Source organism: Papaver somniferum, unplaced genomic scaffold, assembly GCF_003573695.1.
Source record: "Papaver somniferum cultivar HN1 unplaced genomic scaffold, ASM357369v1 unplaced-scaffold_41, whole genome shotgun sequence".
Lineage (NCBI taxonomy): Eukaryota > Viridiplantae > Streptophyta > Magnoliopsida > Ranunculales > Papaveraceae > Papaver > Papaver somniferum.
In genome coordinates, this window is record NW_020646638.1 from 1,537,536 (window position 1) to 1,559,403 (window position 21,868).

General features: G+C 35.5%; 1 pseudogene; it reads right to left on the reverse strand.

Moving 5' to 3' along the window:
* Window positions 1-762: 762 nt before the first annotated feature.
* LOC113342432 lies at window positions 763-21,868 on the reverse strand (annotated as a pseudogene).

Consider the following 21,868-nt stretch of genomic DNA (forward strand, 5'->3'; position numbering starts at 1 on the left):
CGGGGTGTGCAATATTACAACTCTTAATTTTATATCCTAAATAGTACGGATGAGGCAAATATTATAAACCGAGGTATCTGGGATAATTACTCATATGGATTTTACATATGTTTGCCTATTCAATTATTGTTTCCCTTGGAACTGCTAAGCATGTTAGTGATCACGTGAAAGTTATGTATGTTTCCCCTGAGAAAACTTTGGGATGATGCACTCACTCGTTTTCGCATCAATTTCAGTTATCACAAAAAATGGTGCACGTGATTCAATGAAGATATCCATGTTTATGTATCTTTTTATATATGTTTTTCTTTTTTATTTATAAAGCAACCGACTAACATATTTATACCACTCGTGAGATTTTCATTCATAAATTAAGTACCAGAGAGCTTAGGTTTGTTTTGGGTTACTTATGTAATGATGATTCTTAAAATTAATGATCCGGAATTTGATGCCTTCATTTAAGGTTGTAATCATGTTAGCTAAGTATGTGGGCGTTACAGAAACACTCAAGATCGAAAAAGAAAATTTGTCATGAAAGCACCCTGATTTCTCATTGATCCATAAGTGTAATACATTTCTTAAAGAAAAAAAGTAGAGAAAAAGATATATTACAAATTTTGATAAATTAACTTGGTTTTCACAATATATATAAATTAACTTCTCATTGATTACAATATTATACGGAAAATAAAAACAAGCATGAAAACAAGATTTTAATAACGATAAACTAGTAGTTAAAAAACCATGATAATTATTCCAGAATAAATAAACATTCTTACATCTTACGAAGACGAAGACGAGAATTGAAAATATACGTATACATTCTTACAATAAAAATTCACGAACTTAACTTAACGAACATCCTCTAAAGTTTGCGGAATTACTTTAGTATCTTACGACGATACTCAGCTAGAGCCATTATAGGGAAAGCACTTTTATACGAACAATAATTTACCACACAATTCTTTATGAAAACTCCTCCGAGTTTCTCCGTTGGGACATCACCATTTTCCAATTGACCATTGATTAGTAACTTTGCTGCACGTTGTAAAGGCACTGGATCATTCTCCTCCTGCTCAATACATCGAAAATTACCATATCTATTAATATATTTATTTCTAAAAGGAAATTAAAAAGATATAGTTAATCTTAAATTGTAATTTTTTGGTTACTCTCAGAATGCTTAACATAAAGGGGTTAATATTCAAAATTAGATCTGTATTTTCAGTAAGAGAGAAAAGGAAACAACAGACCATCTTTTTGTATGTTGTTCTTTTGTTTTTGAAGTCAAGTATTAGTTCATTAAGGCTTTAAAAGTATCATGAGTGTCTCCAAATTATGGTCAGGGGAACTTTGAAGCTTGGAAATTGAACCATTTGCAGGAAAGACGCAGAGAGGTTTGGTGGAAGGTGATATATGCAGTGCAGTGGCATTTGAAAGAGAGAAACATAAGAGTGTTTGGAGGAATAACTATGATAATTGAGGAGGTTATTTTGCTTGTTAAGACAACTATTATTTTGTGTCTTTTTGATAAGGATGTATTTAAGGATATTGCTTCAAGTCAGGTTGTGTTTCAATGGAAAACAGTTTTGCATTTGTGATGCTGTTAAATGATCCTTGTAAATTAATACCTGATCTTCTACTAAATTATTCCCTCTCAAAAAAAAATTTGATTGCAAAACAAATCAAAAATATTTTCTGGGTATTTTGTTTTCGGAATGTGTGAGAGTCATCAAGTCAGATCATTTTCAATAGCGGGTCTAAAGAAATCCTATGTGAAAAGCTTCATTAGATTTGCTTACGAAAGTTGTTGAAAATAAGATTTTTATACTTAAAACTCATCTCCAGAGGTCACGGTTTTGTTTAGGTTGTTTTCACACGTAGATAAACATAAAACATATTATCATTGATATTTGTTCCCACATGATAACTTCTATTGATTAAAAATTGTGACATGAAAATTTATTTGGAGGTTTACCCGAAGGTGTAGATGTTGGAGAAAATGAGCTTTTAATGTTTTGATTTTATGGTCTTGGTGGGAATGGAACTTGGGACCCTTGGGTCTCTAAAAGCTCTTACTCATTTTCTATGAGTGAATGAAATAGGTCCTTTAGTCCCACATTGGGTATAACTAAAGAGGAGATCCACTATATAGCTAATCCTTTATGGATATTTAGTAAAACAATGTGGTTGGAACGGGTGGGGCGAAATATTTTTGTTTCCACTAAGGCTTGGCTCAAAGCTCGGGCTCGTGCCACCGCCGTGGACAGGTCAACCAAGACATTCCTTTTTTAGGATTGTTGGAGAAAAAGAGTTTTTAATGTTTTGATTTTATGGTCTTGGTGGGAATGAAACTTGGGACCCTTGGGTCTCTAAGATCTCTTACTCATTTTCTATGAGTGAATGAAATAGGTCCTTTAGTCCCACATTGGGTATAACTAAAGAGGAGATCCACTATATAGCTAATCCTTTATGGATAGTTAGTAAAACAATGTGGTTGGAATGGGTGGGGCGAAATATTTTTGTTTCCACTAAGGCTTGGGCTCAAGGCTCGGGCTCGTGCCACCGCCGTGGACAGGTCAACCAAGACATTCCTTTTTTGGAAAAATTTCCTTTGAATTATTTCCTAAAAGAATTTAAATTAAATTTTGTCATTAATTATGTGCATGGAAGTTATGGCGAGAATATTTTCTTAATGTCGACATTATTTTCTTTCCGTTTTTTCCTTATGTCGACATTATGTGCATGGAAGTTATGGCGAGAATATTTTCATTTATGTGCATGGCTGTTTTATTACCGTTTTGAATTTTTTTTGAATTATTTCGATTTTATTTTTATCTTTAATTCTGATTTATTCTCTCATTAATTCGCTCTTAATGCACAATCAATTCGATCTCTCTCTTCTCCCCTATATAAACCACTCGAGTTCTTCATTTCAATTTGTGTCCAGAAGAGCTACTATCCTCTTCTTTTCGTCTCTCTCCCTCTGTGTGGTTTTTTCTTTCTTTGTGCCATTGTTGTTGAGTTCGTAAGAGTGGGCAAGTACTGTAGTGCTAACAGTGCTTGCATCGGGCAGTTTTATCCTGGATACAACTTGACCACAGGGTATAGGCATCACTCATTATTGAGGCGTACCGGTAAACTATTGTGTTAAGGACAGCGTGTTGAACACGTGACTCTTCCTCTGTTTGCTGTCGACATTTTGAGTGTTTATTTAATCTTTTCAGAAAATCAGTTCTAACATTTTCTTTGAGTTTTATTGTTACACTTGCAACAATCTTAACACAATAATTATTTCTATCTATAACAATGGGTAAGAATGATGTTGAAAGGCCAGCAAAATTTTCTGGGAAAGATTTCAAAAGATGGAAATCGAAGATGTTATTTTTCCTGAGTTATCATTAGTTAGATCATTATGTTTTGGTTCCTTTTGATGAGGGTTTTAAGGATATGGGACGTGAACTTGAATTGGAAGATTGGGTTAGGCAGAACTATATGGCCAAAAATCATATTCTGAACTGTTTAAAAGATGCTCTGTATGACTTTTACATTTCAAAAGAGAACTTTAATGCTTTTGATTTATGGGCTGCTTTGGAGGAAAAATATCAAGCTGAAACTGCCGGAAGTAAGAAATTTTTGGTAGCTAGGCTTTATGAGTATAAAATGGTGAATGACAAATCTGTGGTTGATCAATTCCTTGAACTCCAGTAAATTATGAATGAAATTCTTGTGGAAGGTATGGTGATTGATGAAACTTTTCAAGTGTCTATTGTTATCGAGAAATTGCCTACTTCCTGGTCCGAGTACAAGAAGAAACTGAGACATGAAACTGCTGAATTTACTATGGTTGATTTGGGTAAGAAGATTCAAGTTGAAGAATTGCTGTGCTCCAAAGAAAAAAACGTATCTTCTGCAAGGGACATGTTTAACAAAGCTCATGTGACTGAACATAAAGGTTCAAATGATGAGAAGAACCGAAACAACTCCAAGAAACCTCCAGGCAAAAAAGGTATGTTTTAGAAACCTAAATCTAGCATTAATAAAAGAAAGGTATGCTTGCGGAGATCCCGGCCATATGGAGGTTCACTGTAGAAAACAGAAGGACCTTAAAAAGAAAAATAATGTTAATTTGGTTGAAAACAACAAAGATGAATTTTCTGGCACGGTGTCTGAAGTCAATCTGGTAACAAATGTGAGAGACTGGTGGGTAGACTCTTGTGCTACCAAAAATGTCTGTGGAAACAGAGATATGTTCACCTCCTATAATAAGGTAGGGGAAGGAGAAAAACTCTATATGGGTAACTCATCTGCAGCTGCGGTTGTAGGAAAAGGCAAAGTTGGGATCAAACTCACTTCTGGCAAGACTCTCACATTGAATGAAGTTCTTCATGTTCCGTACATCTGCAAAAATCTTGTTTCTTGTGCTGTTTTAGATGATAAGGGTTTTAAAATTGTAATAGAATCTGGGAAATGTGTTGTAACTAAGGGTAAGGATTATGTGGGGCAGGGTTATAAGACTGAGGGTCTGTATAAGCTTAATGTAAACTCTGCTGTTATGAATAAAAATGATTCTTCTGCTTATGTTTGTGAGTCTTTGGATGTTTGGCATGGTATACTTGGACATGTTAATTATAAGTCGATGCATAAACTAGCCAATGTAGGCTGCATACCCAAATTCAGTTTGGAAAAGGAACACAAATGTGAAATATGCGTAGAATCAAAGTATGCTAGAAAACCTTTTAGCAAAAATGTTCACATAAATTCTAAACCCTTAGAATTAATTCACTCAGACCTAGTTGACATGAAGTCGGTTCAAACTAGGGGTGGTAAGAAATGGTTTATTACTTTTATAGACGACTGTACGAGGTATTGTCATATATATTTGCTTAGAGGTAAGGATGATGCCTTAGAAGCCTTTAAGAGATATAAACTAGAAGTTGAAAACCAAATGAATAATACCATTAAAACCATTAGGTCTGACCGTGGTGGTGAGTACATAGTTCCGATAGGAAATTTCTGTGTAGAACATGACATAATACACGAGGTTACCCATCCTTATTCACCTCAGTCTAATGGTGTAGCTGAACGTAAAAACCGTACCCTTAAGGAGATGATGAATCCCATGTTAATTATTTCAGGATTACCTTCGAACTTGTGGGGGGAAGCTGTCCTCTCAGCCTGCTATATCCTAAATAGAGTACCCTATAAAGGATCAGATAAAACTCCATATGAATTGTGGAAAGGTAGACAACCTTCTTTTGCATACTTCAAAGTGTGGGGGTGTTTGGCTAAGGTTCAGATCCCTAAACCTAAAGCAACCAAGATAGGACCCAAAACTGTTGACTGTGTCTTCATAGGGTATCCTGAGCATACTCCTGCATATATATTGATGGTTGTGAGTTCTGATATTTCTGAAATTGGTGTGAATACTATTATGGAGTCTAGGTAAATAGTGTTTTTTGAAAATGTTTTTCCATTAAAATCCGACTCTCGTAAGAGAGGTTTTGATCCCCTAGACGTCCCTTCAACCAGTCATACTTTACCTTTAGAGGAAGATGAAGTAGAAACTGATCCTAGGAGAAGTAAAAGGGCTAGAACCAAAACCTCCTTTGGAACTGACTTTGTAACACTAGCAGTGTCTGATCACTTATAGAGAAGCCATGACTTCACCGGAAGCTCCATGGTGGAAAGAGTCTAGTATTAATGAAATGGAATCCATCAAAGAGAATGATACGTGGGATTTAGTAGATTTACCTCCAGGGTGCAAGGCCATAGGATGTAAATGAATATTCAGGAGGAAACGTAACATAGATGGAACTATTCAAAAATACAAGGCTAGGTTAGTAGTTAAAGGCTACAAACAAAAAGAAGGTGTAGGTTTCTTTGATACTTACTCACCCGTTACGAGAATTACTTCCATTAGGATGTTAATTGCTATAGCTGCGGTTCATAACCTAGAGATAGATCAAATGGATGTAAAAATAGCTTTTCTACATGGTGAATTAGATGAAGAAATTTACATGGAGAAACCTGAGGGCTTTATAGTGAAAGGTTGTGAGAACAAAGTTTGTAAACTGAAAAAATCTTTGTATGGATTGAAACAAGCACCTAAACAATGGCATGAAAAATTTGATCATGTAATGTTTTCTAGTGGTTTTAAAATCAATGAATCTGACAAGTGTGTCTACACTAAACTTATGAATGATGCCTTTGTGATTGTATGCTTGTATGTTGATGATATGCTCATACTTGGTACAAACATGGATGTAATTAATTCCACTAAGAGCATGCTAAATGAGAACTTTGACATGAAATACTTAGGCCCCGAAGATGTAATCTTAGGGATGAAAATTAGAAGAAATTCTAACGGTTATAGTCTTAGTCAATCTCATTATGTTGAATCTGTTCTTAGAAAATTCAATCATTTTGATTGTAAACCTGCTCATACTCCATATGATCCTTGTTGTAGACTCACAAAGAATAAGGGTAATGGAGTGTCACAACTTGAATACTCACGAGTTAAAGGAAGTCTGATGTATTTGATGAACTGTACAGGCCATACATTGCTTATGCTGTGAGTAGGTTAAGTAGTTATACTTGTAATCCAGGGAAGGAACATTGGAATGCACTTTTTAGAGTGTTGAGGTATTTGAAATAAACTTTTACCTTTTGTTTGAATTATGAAGGGTACCCTGCCGTCCATAAGGGATTTTGTGATGCAAACTAGATATCGGGCTCAGAGGAGTCCAAGTCTACGAGTGGATATGTTTTCACTCTAGCAGGTGGGGTTATTTCTTGGAAGAGTTCCAAACAGACATGCATAGCTCGATCCACTATGGAATCTGAGTTTATTGCGTTAGATAAAGCAGGAGAGGAAGCCGCTTGGCTAAGATGCTTTTAGAAGACATTCCTCTCTGGCATAGGCCTGTGCCAGCTATATCTATACATTGTGATAATCAAGCTTCCATAGCTAAAGCTAAAAACATCTATTATAATGGGAAGTCTATACATATTCGTAGAAGACACGATACCCTGGAAGTATTAATCTCAAAAGGCATTATTTCCATTGAATGGTTAAGGTCCAAGGAAAACATCGCGGACCCTTTGACGAAAGGTTTGTCCAAAGAGATAGTTAGTAATACATCGAGGGGGATGGGGCTTAGGCTCATTAAATAAACTTGCCATGAAGGATACTCAACCTTGCTGACTGGAGATCCCAAGATCAATGTTTTGAATGAGACAACTAATTTGTGGCGAGTCAAGGTAAACACTATCAGAGAATTTCATTCTCTGCCCCTTCCCTATGGTGTAGACGTGATAGTGTGACTGCATGTGAAGGATGACTTTTAACTAAGTCTTAATGAGTTATATAGTTTCAATTTAGGATTGAAGTGGGGTGTAGCAGTAAACACTCTTTATGGAACTCACCTATCTGAATGTGGAAATGGGTAGGTTCATATGAGAATAGAGATGATTCTCTAGAGCATTCTGAGAAACGGTATTTGTCCAGGGCCAAAAAGGACACAACGGCACGAACTTGACAGCACCTAGAGAGATATCACGCGTGGTTATTATCACGGATTACACCAAACGATGGCAGTTCAAGACATCGCGTTCACTGTCCATCAAGTAGTCCCGGAAATTTCTCACTAAGCAAAGGTTCAAGACCTCATTGACACCTCTTGCCTAAGTGGTATTTCTCGCTTTCCGTTTTCTGATTTTTGTATCGGTATTTCATTCATGTGGGGGATTGTTGGAGAAAATGAGTTTTTAATGTTTTGATTTTATGGTCTTGGTGGGAATGGAACTTGGGACCCTTGGGTCTCTAAGAGCTCTTACTCATTTTCTATGAGTGAATGAAATAGGTCCTTTAGTCCCACATTAGGTATAACTAAAGAGGAGATCCACTATATAGCTAATCCTTCATGGATAATTAGTAAAACAATGTGGTTGGAACGGGTGGGGCGAAATATTTTTGTTTCCACTAAGGCTCGGGCTCGTGGCACCGCCGTGGAAAGGTCAATCAAGACATTCCTTTTTTAGGATTGTTCGAGAAAATGAGTTTTTAATGTTTTGATTTCATGGTCTTGGTGGGAATGGAACTTGGGACCCTTGGGTCTCTAAGAGCTCTTACTCATTTTCTATGAGTGAATGAAATAGGTCCTTTAGTCCCACATTGGGTATAACTAAAGAGGAGATCCACTATATAGCTAATCATTTATGGATAGTTAGTAAAACAATGTGGTTGGAACGGGTGGGGCGAAATATTTTTGTTTCCACTAAGGCTTGGGCTCAAGGCTCGGGTTCGTGCCACCGCCGTGGACAGGTCAACCAAGAAATTCCTTTTTTGCAAAAATTTCCTTTGAATTATTTCCTAAAAGAATTTGAATTAAATTTTGTCATTAATTATGTGCATGGAGTTATGGCGAGAATATTTTTATTTATGTGCATGGCTGTTTTGTTACCGTTTTGAAAAAATCTTGAATTATTTCGATTTTTTTTATCTTTAATTCTGATTTATTCTCTCATTAATTCGCTCTTAATGCACAATCAATTCGACCTCTCTCTTCTCCCCTATATAAACCACTCGAGTTCTTCATTTCAATTTGTCTCCAGAAGAGCTACTATCCTCTTCTTTTCGTCTCTCTCCCTCTGTGTGGTTTTTTCTTTCTTTATGCCATTGTTGTTGAGTTCGTAAGAGTGTGCAAGTACTATAGTGCTAACAGTGCTTGCATCGAGAATTTTTATCCTGGACACAACTTGACCACAGGGTATAGGCATCACTCATTATTGAGGCGTACCGGTCAACTATTATGTTAAGGACAGCGTGTTGAACACGTAACTCTGTCCTCTGTTTGTTGACGACATTTTGAATGTTTATTTAATCTTTTCAGAAAATCAGTTCTAACATTTTCTTTGAGTTTTATTGTTACAGTTGCAACAGTAGATACAGCTTTGTCTTAGACTTTATATTGTAAGGTCATCACTCCTATATACTAGGATTTGATTATGGGAAATCAAATTTTTGTAATTCTCATAACTCAGAGCATCTCTAAGTCTAAAAATTGTTATGTAAGTCTCTAACGGTGATCTAGTCATAAACTTAAAAAAAAAAAAATTCTTTAGTTTTTTTTTTTTTTGAAGCACCTAATTATCTCTTGGTTATTCAAAAATGAAATTTTTCTCATATATATATATATATATATACACATGAGTCTTGTCAGTAGAAGGAAAAAAGAATGGACATGTAGAAGGAGGGATTACAAGGAGAGAACTAAAATCTTAGGGGAGGGATTGAGTTTTTAAGAGAGTATTGAAATGTCTATTGTATCCTTGATCCCACCTATGATTAAGTTTACCAATCAAACAACCCCTCCATGGCGTCTACAGGTAAGAAAAACTCTAAAAGTAACAGATGTTTACGGTTATGTGTAACTTTGACGATTCTTTTATACTATTGTTGTCTGAAACATCATTTACCATATAAGTTCTCCCCTCCTTTCTAATCCCAAACCCTTTAGTAGTTACTCAGATTTGGATTTTGTTGTACTTCATTGTTCGTTCAACAATATCGAATATTATAGAGCGTTATACCTAGAGGTGTAAATAAGGCCGTGCCAGCACGAGCACAGCCCATCCCAGCGAGTTGAAATTTGAGCACAGCACAACCCAGCGGGTGACTTATCCCAGTACAAAGCAACATGTTAGCTTTGTAGGTTGTGCTGGGATAGCCTAATCGGCACAGTGGCATAAAACAACACGCACAACGGATAAGCACATGGCACAGCACAACGCGTCATAATATGCATAAAACACTACAAAATACATCACATTTTGTGTATATTTTACAAGAGAGTCTTTATTCTAGCCAATTTTAGACATTTGATCATTTTTACATTTACTTATTTTTATAACAACCCATAGAATACCTAAATATTTGGAAAATATTTACTTTGAAAAACACAAAATAAATGTGCCCGACCCAACACAACACGTTTATTTTTCCGGATCAACACAACAAAACACATCATCTAGCGCGGCACAACACAACACGCCTTAATCTCCGGCACAACACAATACGCTAAACACATGACTTCGTGGGCCGACTATGCTAGGCCGACACGTTTTACACATTTAGTAATACCTAATGGGTTGATCAAGTAAGTAATCGTTTACAACACATTTTCTTTAAAGATCTCTGAGGCAATTCAACACCCATTTGCTCTTAGGCTAAGTGATCGATTTTTTGGGGTGTCATACTATGTTGGTGCCCAACATATATTTTTATAAAAGGTTAGGTATTTTGTTTTTCTTTGGACGGAGAAGATAAAAGTATGATACTCGGTTGGGAATTTAGGATTGAGAACATTTAGGTTGTTAAGGATAAGTTATCGATATTTCAAAAAAATCTACATATTTTCATTGCATCCGACTTTAACCATAGATTGAACAATAAGCTAATATACATATATATATATATATGTATACATGTAGGTTGATTATTCTTGATGTTCTTCGTGGCTGAAGAACGTGAACCCAAAATTGCCCAATATGGATATTCACAAATACATGTTCTGGTTAAAGGAAATGTCAATTTTTTCTGTTAATTTATTAAGCTCCAATTTTTTATGTTAATTTATTAAGCTACAATGGGTCGATATGATTATAAACATCCGGTGATTGTTAACGTTCTTATGACATACTCAAATACAGAATGAGTATGATTTCTTACTCGAACCGAAAATGAATATAATTGAAAAAAACTTATTCCCAAACCAAAAATGAGTATGATTTTGTGCTCGAACTAAGAATGAGTATATAACCATATACCCATTCAAAATAGAGCACGATTCATGCTTGATATGAGTATGAGTATGAAACCTACTCATTCTTAGCTCGAGTATGAATTTAAATTGTGTTTACATGGACCCGATTTTGAGTAAAATCATTTTTTTCTTTTTTACTTTTGAAGCTAAATCGATACGCTGTTAATATTGACCAATTCTAGAGTGTCATTTTTTTAGAATCGGTTAATATATATACCCGTATATACTGATTCTTCATGGTTTTTGTGAATGAGTACATCAACCCAGAATCGGTCTACGAAAGCATAAACATCCACCGATTTTTGATTGATGTTCTTAATTATTATTATTATTTTTATCTTTTTTGCATATTATGGTGATCAATTGACATTAGTTGAGTCCTCGGTTAACAAGATTACGCCTATAACAATCGACCATATTAACACTAGTTAATCAGGAATAAGTTAGTCATTAATAAAAATAGTTGGTGAAGGAGGTTTTAAGTTACTTGAAAATACAATGTCTTGACGTATAGAGCTAGTCCCTAAGTAATTCTCATAGGCTCAAAACTAGTCAGGAATCTGATGCTGATTTGTTTTGCCTGCAACACTCATCTTATTATGCACTGAACTTCCACCAAAATAATTGGTACATTGAGTGACATGCAGTCTTTTTTGTTGGACCATTGTCTATCACAACATGGTTGTTAAAGGGGTATCAGATTACTGGGAGGGTACTAAATCCAAAGGACTTTATTATTTATCTAATGAGATTTGGCACCTTCCTAACTAAATTTGTACCCGCTATTAACAATGTTGCTAGTACAGTCGATAATCTATCCTCCTTCTAAGTAGAACATTAAGGATGGAACGTGCATAAAACGTTGGACATTTCTCGAGAGTGTACTTAGGATAGTTACGGGATTTTTTATGGGGTGGAAACCGGTCTAGTTAACTAGGAAGTTTTCATGGACCAATGAAAACTTAGGGTGGAAAAACATGAGCAATTTTTTGGCATCATGATATTTTTGCGGGGACCCTTGTGCACTGGTCATCTATTTTGAAGAGCTAGGGATCCCTAATTATAGTAAATGATGTAGTTATTCCGTACTTAACCTAATAGTGTGCTTGGTCGTAGAATTCACAATTTCGAGGGATATATAACCGCATGGAATTATAAATACCAGGAATCATGTAAATTTCTCATGTGTTAGGTAGCTAAGTGAAAATTCCTACAATTCCACCTTTAGAATTCTGCATCCAAATCCACCATAAACTTAGTTCAAAACTAATAACCTAATTAAAACTCTAATTCATAAACATAGAAACACAATTTTTTCTAATAATCTATTTTCATTATAAACTCTTCCATTTTGTTTTCTTTTCCACTTTCGTGATCTTTTTAAATCCCGTATTTTAGAAATTTGTACACGAGATGGCATTTTCTGACTAACCCATGTCTTCTTAATTTATACATCAGTGATTGATAAGTTGAGTAGTAATTGTAAGTATTGAAGTCGCAAAGAGATATTTGGCTAGGAGTTTTGTGAAAAAAATTATAGGCGCACGTTAAACCTTGTTGAAATGAAGAATATGAAGAACAATTTGGATATTAAAAAAAAGTTTCCTAGCTCAACTTTCTGTACACGTATGTTCGGCTATTTTAAGAAAATTCCTAGACGAACTTTCTAATTTCGTTGGTGAGCCTTCTAGTTTCCTAGCTAGCAGAACTTTCTGTAAATATATGTTAAGGTTTTATGTTAGTTTCGTCTAGGAACATATATGGTAGTCTCGATATTGCTGAAGATGACTTTGTTAAACACAAAATGGAAATTTGGCTAGATGTTCTTGAGCTTTCCATTTCGAACCTAGTCCATACACCATTAAAAAGAATGTTCGACTACCTGTACTTCTGTTTTTCTAGTCGTACGTACCTAGTCCAAAACTTCATTAAAGAGGATGTAATGCTACATGTACTTATATTTTCCTATCCGTACATGTAACTACTTTGCCGATCTACCCTTTAAAAGTTTTCATTTTCACAAATCACTCGTCATTGAATCGTTATGAAAATAGAAGATTAGCATTTTTCAAAATTGACTTTCAAATAACTCACTTTTAGTACAAGAATCTCAAAACTAATTTTTGAAGATTTACTCCCAAGAACTCATTTTCTCCTCGTCCCCTTTCAAACGTCATTAATTTTAATTCTCCTTGCCTAATTGTTGGGAATATATGTTTTAAAAACATTATTATTTTCCAAAAATTAGTGTCTCATTTAAATGGTGTAAATGTGATAATTATTCTCTCTTAAAGAGTAAATATTTTGTGTTAATGTCAAAACCGTTTTTTGTTGAACGAATTAATGATGCTAATTAACATCTTAATAATGTCTTTCATTTAATCCATATTTATTTATTCTTGGCTTTAAAAATAAAAGATCAGAATTTTTAGAATGGGATTTTTAGAAGAGTTGTTGAAACATTTTTTTTATAGAAAAAGTTTCTCTTTTATGTCTCTTGGGTTTTCAAAGAAAAATGAATTTTTGTGAGAAAGAAAAACAAGTGTGTGATCATCCTTAATTTTTCTAAAAGTGTTTCTGAGCAACAATGAAGTGTAGAAGTTTCACATCCTCTCATCGTGCAAGAGTAGTTGTATAAGAGATTGAACTCGGTTGTTTTATTATGGGGACGACGCGCCACTGAAGAACTGCTTGCACAATCTTGGACAGAGCCACGAAACGTCTTAAAGAAAGGGACCTAGTCCGCGACTCATCCATAACAATGTTTTGTTTGTTTTTTTATGATTGTTTTGCAGGCATAATTCAGCAATTGTTCCAACACTAATTCTAGTCTTACTAAATAATTTATTGTCTTAACTAACTTAATTATTAATAAAAATGATATTTTGGCATAAAGAAAAATATATAGATAAGGGATCTTGGATTTTACTTCATAATGACCAAAGTAGGAAGAATGGTCCCGGCAAAAAAGAAAAGAAAAATCATGGTGTCCTAAAAATCGTTCAAAAATTAATCTAAACCTTCCCAAATAAACCATAATTGTATATCACTTACTTGACCACCATGAATAAGACCCATCAGAGCCCACGATGTCTGCATCAAGGTTGTCTCATCACCCTCAAGTGGTACATATACCTGTTTCATAACCGAGCATGAAATTATAGGGCCAGGATCTTCATTATGTAAATCCTGCAGGTATCATCTCAGTCATGCACATTGCGACTGTATCTTTAACATACCTTTCTTGGGCACGAAAGGTAACTCTCTCCCCAACCTCCAGATGGTTTTTGGCTTTTTGCGTTGATAACAAAAACCGGCAGGCCTTGCGAACTGTTAGGCTATTGTTGTAATTTTGTCCGGCTGCAGCCAAACCTTTTAGGGCATAGTAAGTTGCAAATGTATAGCATATTCCCCAGCATCCATACCTTCGGAAAGTCATTAAAATTCTCAAAAATTCTAAACATACCCGTTCAAACAGAAAAAAGGTTCTTATTTGCATAAATTCAAATAGGATATAACGTTTTTTCATACCATGAGCCATCTGGCTTCTGCTCATTTTCGATGTAAATTCTCGCTTTTGTTATAAATTTCTCTATGTCTTGCTTTCGGTATTCCGGATGCAGATTCATAAATAATGCTAAACCTGGAAGCATTGATGCACTGATTTCTACGTAGGCATGTTCAATAACAATGTCTTCGAAGCATTCTGATGGATTGAGCAGCTATAAAACATAGTATATAACTCTTAGGCAGTTAAACTGAAAATTTACCGCTATATACAATATATAATTAATATCAACTTCATTTGTACCTCCAACCATTTTGATGCTGTTCCAGGCTCCCATACTGTCACCCCACCATCAGGACACTGAGGCATTTACGAGTATACAATATGGAGTATCATGATGAATTCAAGTTCAAGGAATTTGAGCTTCACTTAAAATGTTAAAATATAAAAAAGAAGTGGTTCTTACTTGCATGGAAAGAATGAAATCTATAGTGTCATACATACGCTCGTCTGCCATTTTCTCGCCGACAATTTCGGCTGGCATTTGTGCAAACATTAGACAACACTATCGAAAGATTGGTAGTTGTTTGTCAGAAAACAAATTAAAAATGGTCAAAAATATTTTACTTAATGAATGTTAATTAACTTTTACCAATAGAGATTCTGCACTAGCATCTGAAACTTGCAAGCCATGATCTCCGTCCGAGAAAGTCCATGCTCCTTTACAAATGTAACTAAACATTTTTCGGAAGTCTCCTGGAGGATTATTTCTAACCTAATTTTGTACAGTTTTATCAGCATCAAGTTAAGGTATTTAAAAAATTCTATTAGTCATGATTAGGAAAGCAAAAAGAAAAAGAAAAAAACCTGTGCAGCTTTCAAGTAATCGTGTCCTTTTCGAAGTGTCGTGGAAGAGATTTCATCTATAATATCATCACCACTTGCTAGAAGTGCTTGCAGGCTGAAATTAGTATCCCATGTTTGGCTACCTATACTCTGCAATTTGTAAATGGCGTCCCCAAGATAAAAGAGTTTCCGTTAATTATTAGTTTGTTATCGCGTATGATAAAAAGCAAATCTTCAATCTAACTAATATAAAGGAAAGAGGCCTAGACAATACAAAAGGATATATTCTTGCCTAGAAAATATACAAAAGAACGTGGCTATTTTTGCTAGACAGTCGATTCTTACTTGCATCCTAAGTCCATCTTCAGCTACCCATAAGTAACCCGGGACTCTCGCTAGATGTTTCTTGAATGCAGCCGAATCTGGAAGGTGTATTAGGGTGTTTTATCCTGGAGATATCCGTCCTGTGAGGGCTATAGCATCACTCTTGAGTGTAGCCGGGCGCTAATGTCTTAAGGACGGCGTGTTGAACACGTGACTCACTCTATTTTCCAAAGTTTTGCCTTGTTGTTGTTGCGGAGATACGGGGAGCTTGTTCGTTTCGTCAAAGCAATCACTTCCATTATAAAGGAGCTAAGTATCAATAACTTTTGCTTATTTGATTTTTCTTTGTTTTTGATTATTGCACCCAACAATCTTAAGACATTAGCATTTGTAATAATCGAAAACGATTGATTGGTTTGTGAATCATGGATGTTAATTGTGGAGTGAAAAAACAAAAACGAATTTCTGGTCAGCTGTAGAGTTTCAATTTTATCTTTTAATGTAGAAGTAATTTCGATGAACCCTTTTGACACAACGTAGTAGACATCCTGATAGTTACCCGCGTAAAATTTCATAATTTTTGGAGTTGTAAAAGTATTTTTTTGATATTTTACAAAACAGAAAATCGTTTCTGAAAAATTCTGACGAACAGAAAATTGTTGTTAACTAAATTAATTTTTGTGGGGTAACCATGAGTTTTTTGAAACGCTGATTCAAACGAAGTTTGTATATATAGATGTTATCTTCAAAACTCATATTTTACTTTCTGATTTGGAATTGTGATTTGTGAATAAAGGTGTCATCTCCGAGGGACATGGCTAATAGCCGCATGTGGTTGGAAACAAATCTTCCAAAGATGGCAAAGGTGAGAACATCGAACGCAACTCTAAGCATGGTCTTCATGATAAAGGTATATTTCGTAAACCTGAATCCGGAATTACTTTAGTTAAGGGTGAGTGTTATGTTTGTAAAATTTCTGGCCACGCGGCAGTAAATTGTAGACAACATAAAAACCTTAATAAGTAGAAAGTTAATGCTAATTTAGTTGAAACAAACTAGAACGAGTTTGGTGGCATGATGTCGGAAGTTATTTTAATAACCAATGTGAGAGACCAGTAGGTGGACTCTGGAGCCACCAAGAATGTTTGTTGAAACAGAGACCTGTTCACCTCCTATCATAGGATAGGGGATGTCGAGAAACTCTTATTGAGTAACTCATATGCAATAGAGGTTGCATAAAACGAAAAAGGTCGAGCAGAAGCTCATATCTGTAATATTCTCACATTGAATGAAGTTTTCATGTTCCGAGCATATGAGAAAATCTTGTATCTTGTTCTGTTGTAGATGGAAAAATATTTAAGATCTTAATTGAATCTGGAAAACTTGTTGTAACTAGGCAGTGATTTTTTAAGCAAGAGTTATAGGACTTTGGGTCTATATAAGCTTAACGGAAAAACTGATGATGTGAACGTAGTTGATTCTTGTGATATCTTTGTGTGATTGATTGTTTTACGTGGTAGACTTGGAACCGTAAACTTATAAGTCAATGCTTAACTGGCTAGCATAGGCTTCGTACCCAAATTTAGTTTGGATTTTGAACACAAAAGTGAAATCTGTGAAGAATCAAAATATGCTATAAAATCTTTTAGCACAAATGTTCAGAGTAATTCTAAGCCTTTAGAATTAATTCAGTTAGGCCTAGTTGACATGAGTTCAACCCAAAACCACTGTGGTAAAAGATGGTTATAACTTCTGTAGATGATTGTACGAGGTACTATCTTGTATACTTGCTTAGGATAAGGATGACGCCTTAGAAGCCTTAAGATGTATAAACTTGAAGTTGGAAACCAATTAGAAGCCTTGAACATAACAACCGTATCCTTAAGGAGATGATAATTTCCATGTTGATTAGTTCAGGATTACCTGCGGCCTTGTGGGGGGAGGCAGTCCTCTTAACTAGTATATCCTGAATAAAGTACCCTTTTAAGAATCAGATGAAACTCCATATGGTTTATGGAACGGTAGATGACCTTCTTATGAATGTGTCAAAGTGTGGGGGCGTTTGACTAAGATTGTAATTCCTCTTCCTAAAAGAACTAGATTGAAACCAAAAATGTTGATTGTGTTTTCGTATAGGGTATATTGAGTATACTTCTACAAATAGATTTTTGGTTGCGTGTTCTGATTTTTTCTGACATTGGTGTGAATATTATTACGGAATCTAGGGATGCTGAGTTCTTTGAACATGTTTATTCTAAACCTGTACCTCATTAGAGATGTGTTGTTGATCCCCTAGATTTATCTTCAAATAGTCAGAACTTATTTTAAAGGAAGATGAAGTTGATGTTGAGCCTAAGAGAAGTAAAATAATTAGACTTGAGACTTCTTATGAAACCGATTTCATAACATGCCTAGCTTAGTCTGAGCCACAGACTTGTAAAGAAGCCTTAATATCTACTGAAACCCCATTCTGGTAAGAAGCTTCATTTAGTGAAATGGACTCAGTCCGTTGGAACCAGACTTGGGAGCTTTCTAGTTTACCTCCAGGTTGTAAGACCATGGGATGTAAATGAGTCTTTAAGAGGAAACGATAGGTAGATGAAACTGTGGAAAAATATTAAGCTAAGTTGGTAGCTAAAGGCTATAAACTAAAAGAAGGTGTAGATTTCCTTGATTCTAATTCAATTGTGACGGAAATTACTTCCGTTGAGATACTAATTGTTATTGCTGCCATAAAGAACGTAGAGATACATCAGATGGATGTTAAGACAGCTTTTTCTAAAACCGTGAATTAGGTAAAGAAATTTACATAGATCAACCTGAAGACTTTGTAGTGAAAGGTTGTGAATACAAAGTTTGTAATTGGAAAAATCTTTGTATGGTTTTCAAATAAGCACGTAAACAGTGACATGGAAAATTTAATCATGTGATAATGGATAGTGGATTTAAATTAATGAATCTGACAAGTATGTATACAAGTAACTTGTTAAGGATGTCTGTGTAATTGTATGCTTGTATGTTGATGATATGCTTGATACAAACATAGATGTGATCAATTCCACTAAAAACATGCACTGAATGAGAACATTGACTTGAAAGACTTGGGCCCTTTTGATGTAATATTAGGGATGAGGATTAGAAGATAATCAAACATTTATAAGTCTTAGTCGTTCTCATTATGTTGAGTTGTGCTTAAGAGATACAATCAGTCTGATTGTAAACCTGCTTGTACTTCGTACGATTATTCTTGTAGTCTCAAGAAAAATAAGGGTAGTGGAGTATCTTAACTTGAATACTCAAAAGTTATAGGATGTCTGATGAATTTAATGAACTGTAAGAGTCCAGACATTGCCTATATTGTGAGTAAGTTAAGTGGATATAATTGTAGTCCAGAGCAATAGAATTCAGATGCACTGAGTAGAGTATTATGGTACCTAAAATACTCTTTTGATTTATGAAAGGTATCTTGTTGTCCTTGGGACTTTATGATGCAAACTGGATAGTTGACTCAGAGGAGTCTAAGTTTACGAGTGGATATGGTTTCACTCTAACATGTGGGTTTGTTGTTGGAAGATTTCCAAACAAACATATCGCTCAATTCATTATGGAATCTGAGAGTATTGCGTTAGATAAAGCATGAGAGGGGGCCGAGTGCCTAAGATGATTTTTAGAAGACATTCCTCTTTGGCATAGGCCTGTGCCAGCTATATCTATACATTGTGTTAGCCAAGCTATAATAGTTAAAGCTAAGAAATAACTAATCTCAATCGGCGTTATTTCCATTGATTGGATAAAGTCCAAGGAGAATATCGCGCAATCTTTGACGAAAGGTTTGTACAAAGAGATAGTTAAAAATGCATCGAGGGGGTTGGGGCTTAAGCTCATATATTAAACTTGCCATGAAGGATACTCAACCTTGCTGACTGGAGATCCCATGATCAAGGTTTCGAATGAGACAACAAATTTTTGGTGGGTAAAGGTAAACACTATCAGAGATTTTCATTCTCTGTCCCTTCCCTATGGTGTAGACGTGATAGTGTGACTGCATGTGGAGGATGACTTTTTAATAAGTCTTAATGAGTTCTATAGTTTCAATTTAAGATTGAAGTGGGGTGTAGCAGTAACACTCTTTATGGAAACTCACTTATCTGAATGAGGAAGTGGGTCGCTTCCTGTGAGAATATGAGCTGATTCTCTAGAGCATTCTGAGAAACAGGATACGTCCAGGGCCAAAACGGACAAAACGGCACGAGCTTGGCAGCAATCTTGGAGATATCACCCGTGGTTGTTATCACGAATTACATCAAATGTTAGCAGTTCAAGACATAGTTCACTGTCTCTAGCAAGTAATTCTGGTAATATCTCACTAAGCAAAGGTTCAAGACCTCATGGACACCTCTGCCTAAAATGGTATTTCCTGCGTTTTTTATGTGATTTTCATTTTGATGGTTTTCGTATTACTGGAACTTAGGACCTAAAGGTCACTAAGGGTTCACTAGTTCATGCTTTTTCACTTTGGTGAAAGATACCTATAGTCTCACCATGTGAGAATTAAAGATGAAAGCTCTCAATACTATTATGATTTATGCAATCCATAGTATGACCCTGGGGTCAACACACTTTTGTGTGAGGGAGAGGACGTAGAAATGACTAGTATAATTTCAACACTTGCACGATCAGTCTGTTTGGATCGTGAGGTTGGGATGTTTATTTACCAAGATCTATCTGTGTGTTCATGTTTTATTGAGTTTTCATTCATGTGGGGGATTGTTGGAAAACGATTAATAAAAAAATAATTTTTTAAAGTTTTAATAAAAAATTATAATTTATTGTTTTATTTTGTGAATGAAACTTTTTAGTCCCACATCGTGGAGTTTCCAATTTTTAGTAGTTTTAAGAAACTATATAAAGCTTTTAGTCCCACATCGGGGAGTTTTTCTTCTTAAGTTGTATTTGTCAATTATATAAAGAAATTCACTACTTTTGTAAAATCTATGGGAAAGGGGTTGCTCTATATTTTAGAGGGACCCCTAAGGGAAAATATTTTATAGCGGTTTTTAAGCATTCGCGATTTTCCTTAACGGTTTTTTCGGAGTTGCCAAGCTCAAGTTGAGCATCTACTACATATGCTAGTAGTAGGTGTATTAGGGTGTTTTATCCTGGAGATATCCGTCCTGTGAGGGCTATAGCATCACTCTTGAGTGTAGCCGGGCGCTAATGTCTTAAGGACAGCGTGTTGAACACGTGACTCACTCTATTTTCCAAAGTTTTGCCTTGTTGCTGTTGCGGAGATACGGGAAGCTTGTTCGTTTCGTCAAAGCAATCACTTCCATTATAAAGGAGCTAAGTATCAATAACTTTTGCTTATCTGATTTTTCTTTGTTTTTGATTATTGCACCCAACAGGTGCAACATATTTCTTCCCATAAAAATATGACATTGGCATGTAAACTGATCGACAGTAAACCCACATCTTACCTGCGTACAATAAGCGTTAGGTAACATTCTTTTACTTTAACATAGTAGTAGCAGTACAACTCAGATGCTCTCTTAGTATATTATTCAGTATACAAACCTGGATGCACCGGCAAACTAGAAGGAAGAAGCCAAAATTCGGGAGGCAATGGATTGCATCCTGACCAGTCATATAGTCCAAGTATCTGCAATTCTCAATCTCATCCGCTTAACTTCAGGAAATATGAATTATAATGTTCAAATTCATCGTGTATATACATATATGTTATACAAAGTCTATGTTGACAATACTCCCACGTTAAATGGGCAATCTAAGATCTGGCTGTCAAGATTAGTTAGGTCTGGTCGTAGGTCCTGGGACTTGAATATGGTATCTGATTCCACGTCAACCTATTAAATGTCATATGTTTTACCCAACAAGACTACACATAAGGGAGCGTAATTAGCATAATCTCATATTAATTAAATGTCCACATAAGAGAGGGTGATGAGCGTAGTCTTACATTAATTCAGTGTTCTCATTCTATCCACGTCAATCAATTAAATGTCTATGTATTAGATCGAACGAGACTACACGTGAGGAGGTGTGATGAGATCAATCTCACATCGTGTGAGCAGTATAAAACCCTACAGTTAATAAGCTTTGACCAATCTTACTCTTGTAAGTCGATTTTCCAGGTTAACTAGCTAGGCCCTTGGACTTCATAGTCTAGGCGTCAGAGTTTGTTAATTGCGAGTCATCAATAGACTTGAACACATATTTTAGGATATACCGAAAGCCAGAGTTTTCCCCAAGATGGTATGAGCGTTGCACCTCCATGATCAAGTATCCACTCCCGTGCTCTTTGACAGGCATTGTCTTGACCACCATCAGGCCCTTCTCCTAACAT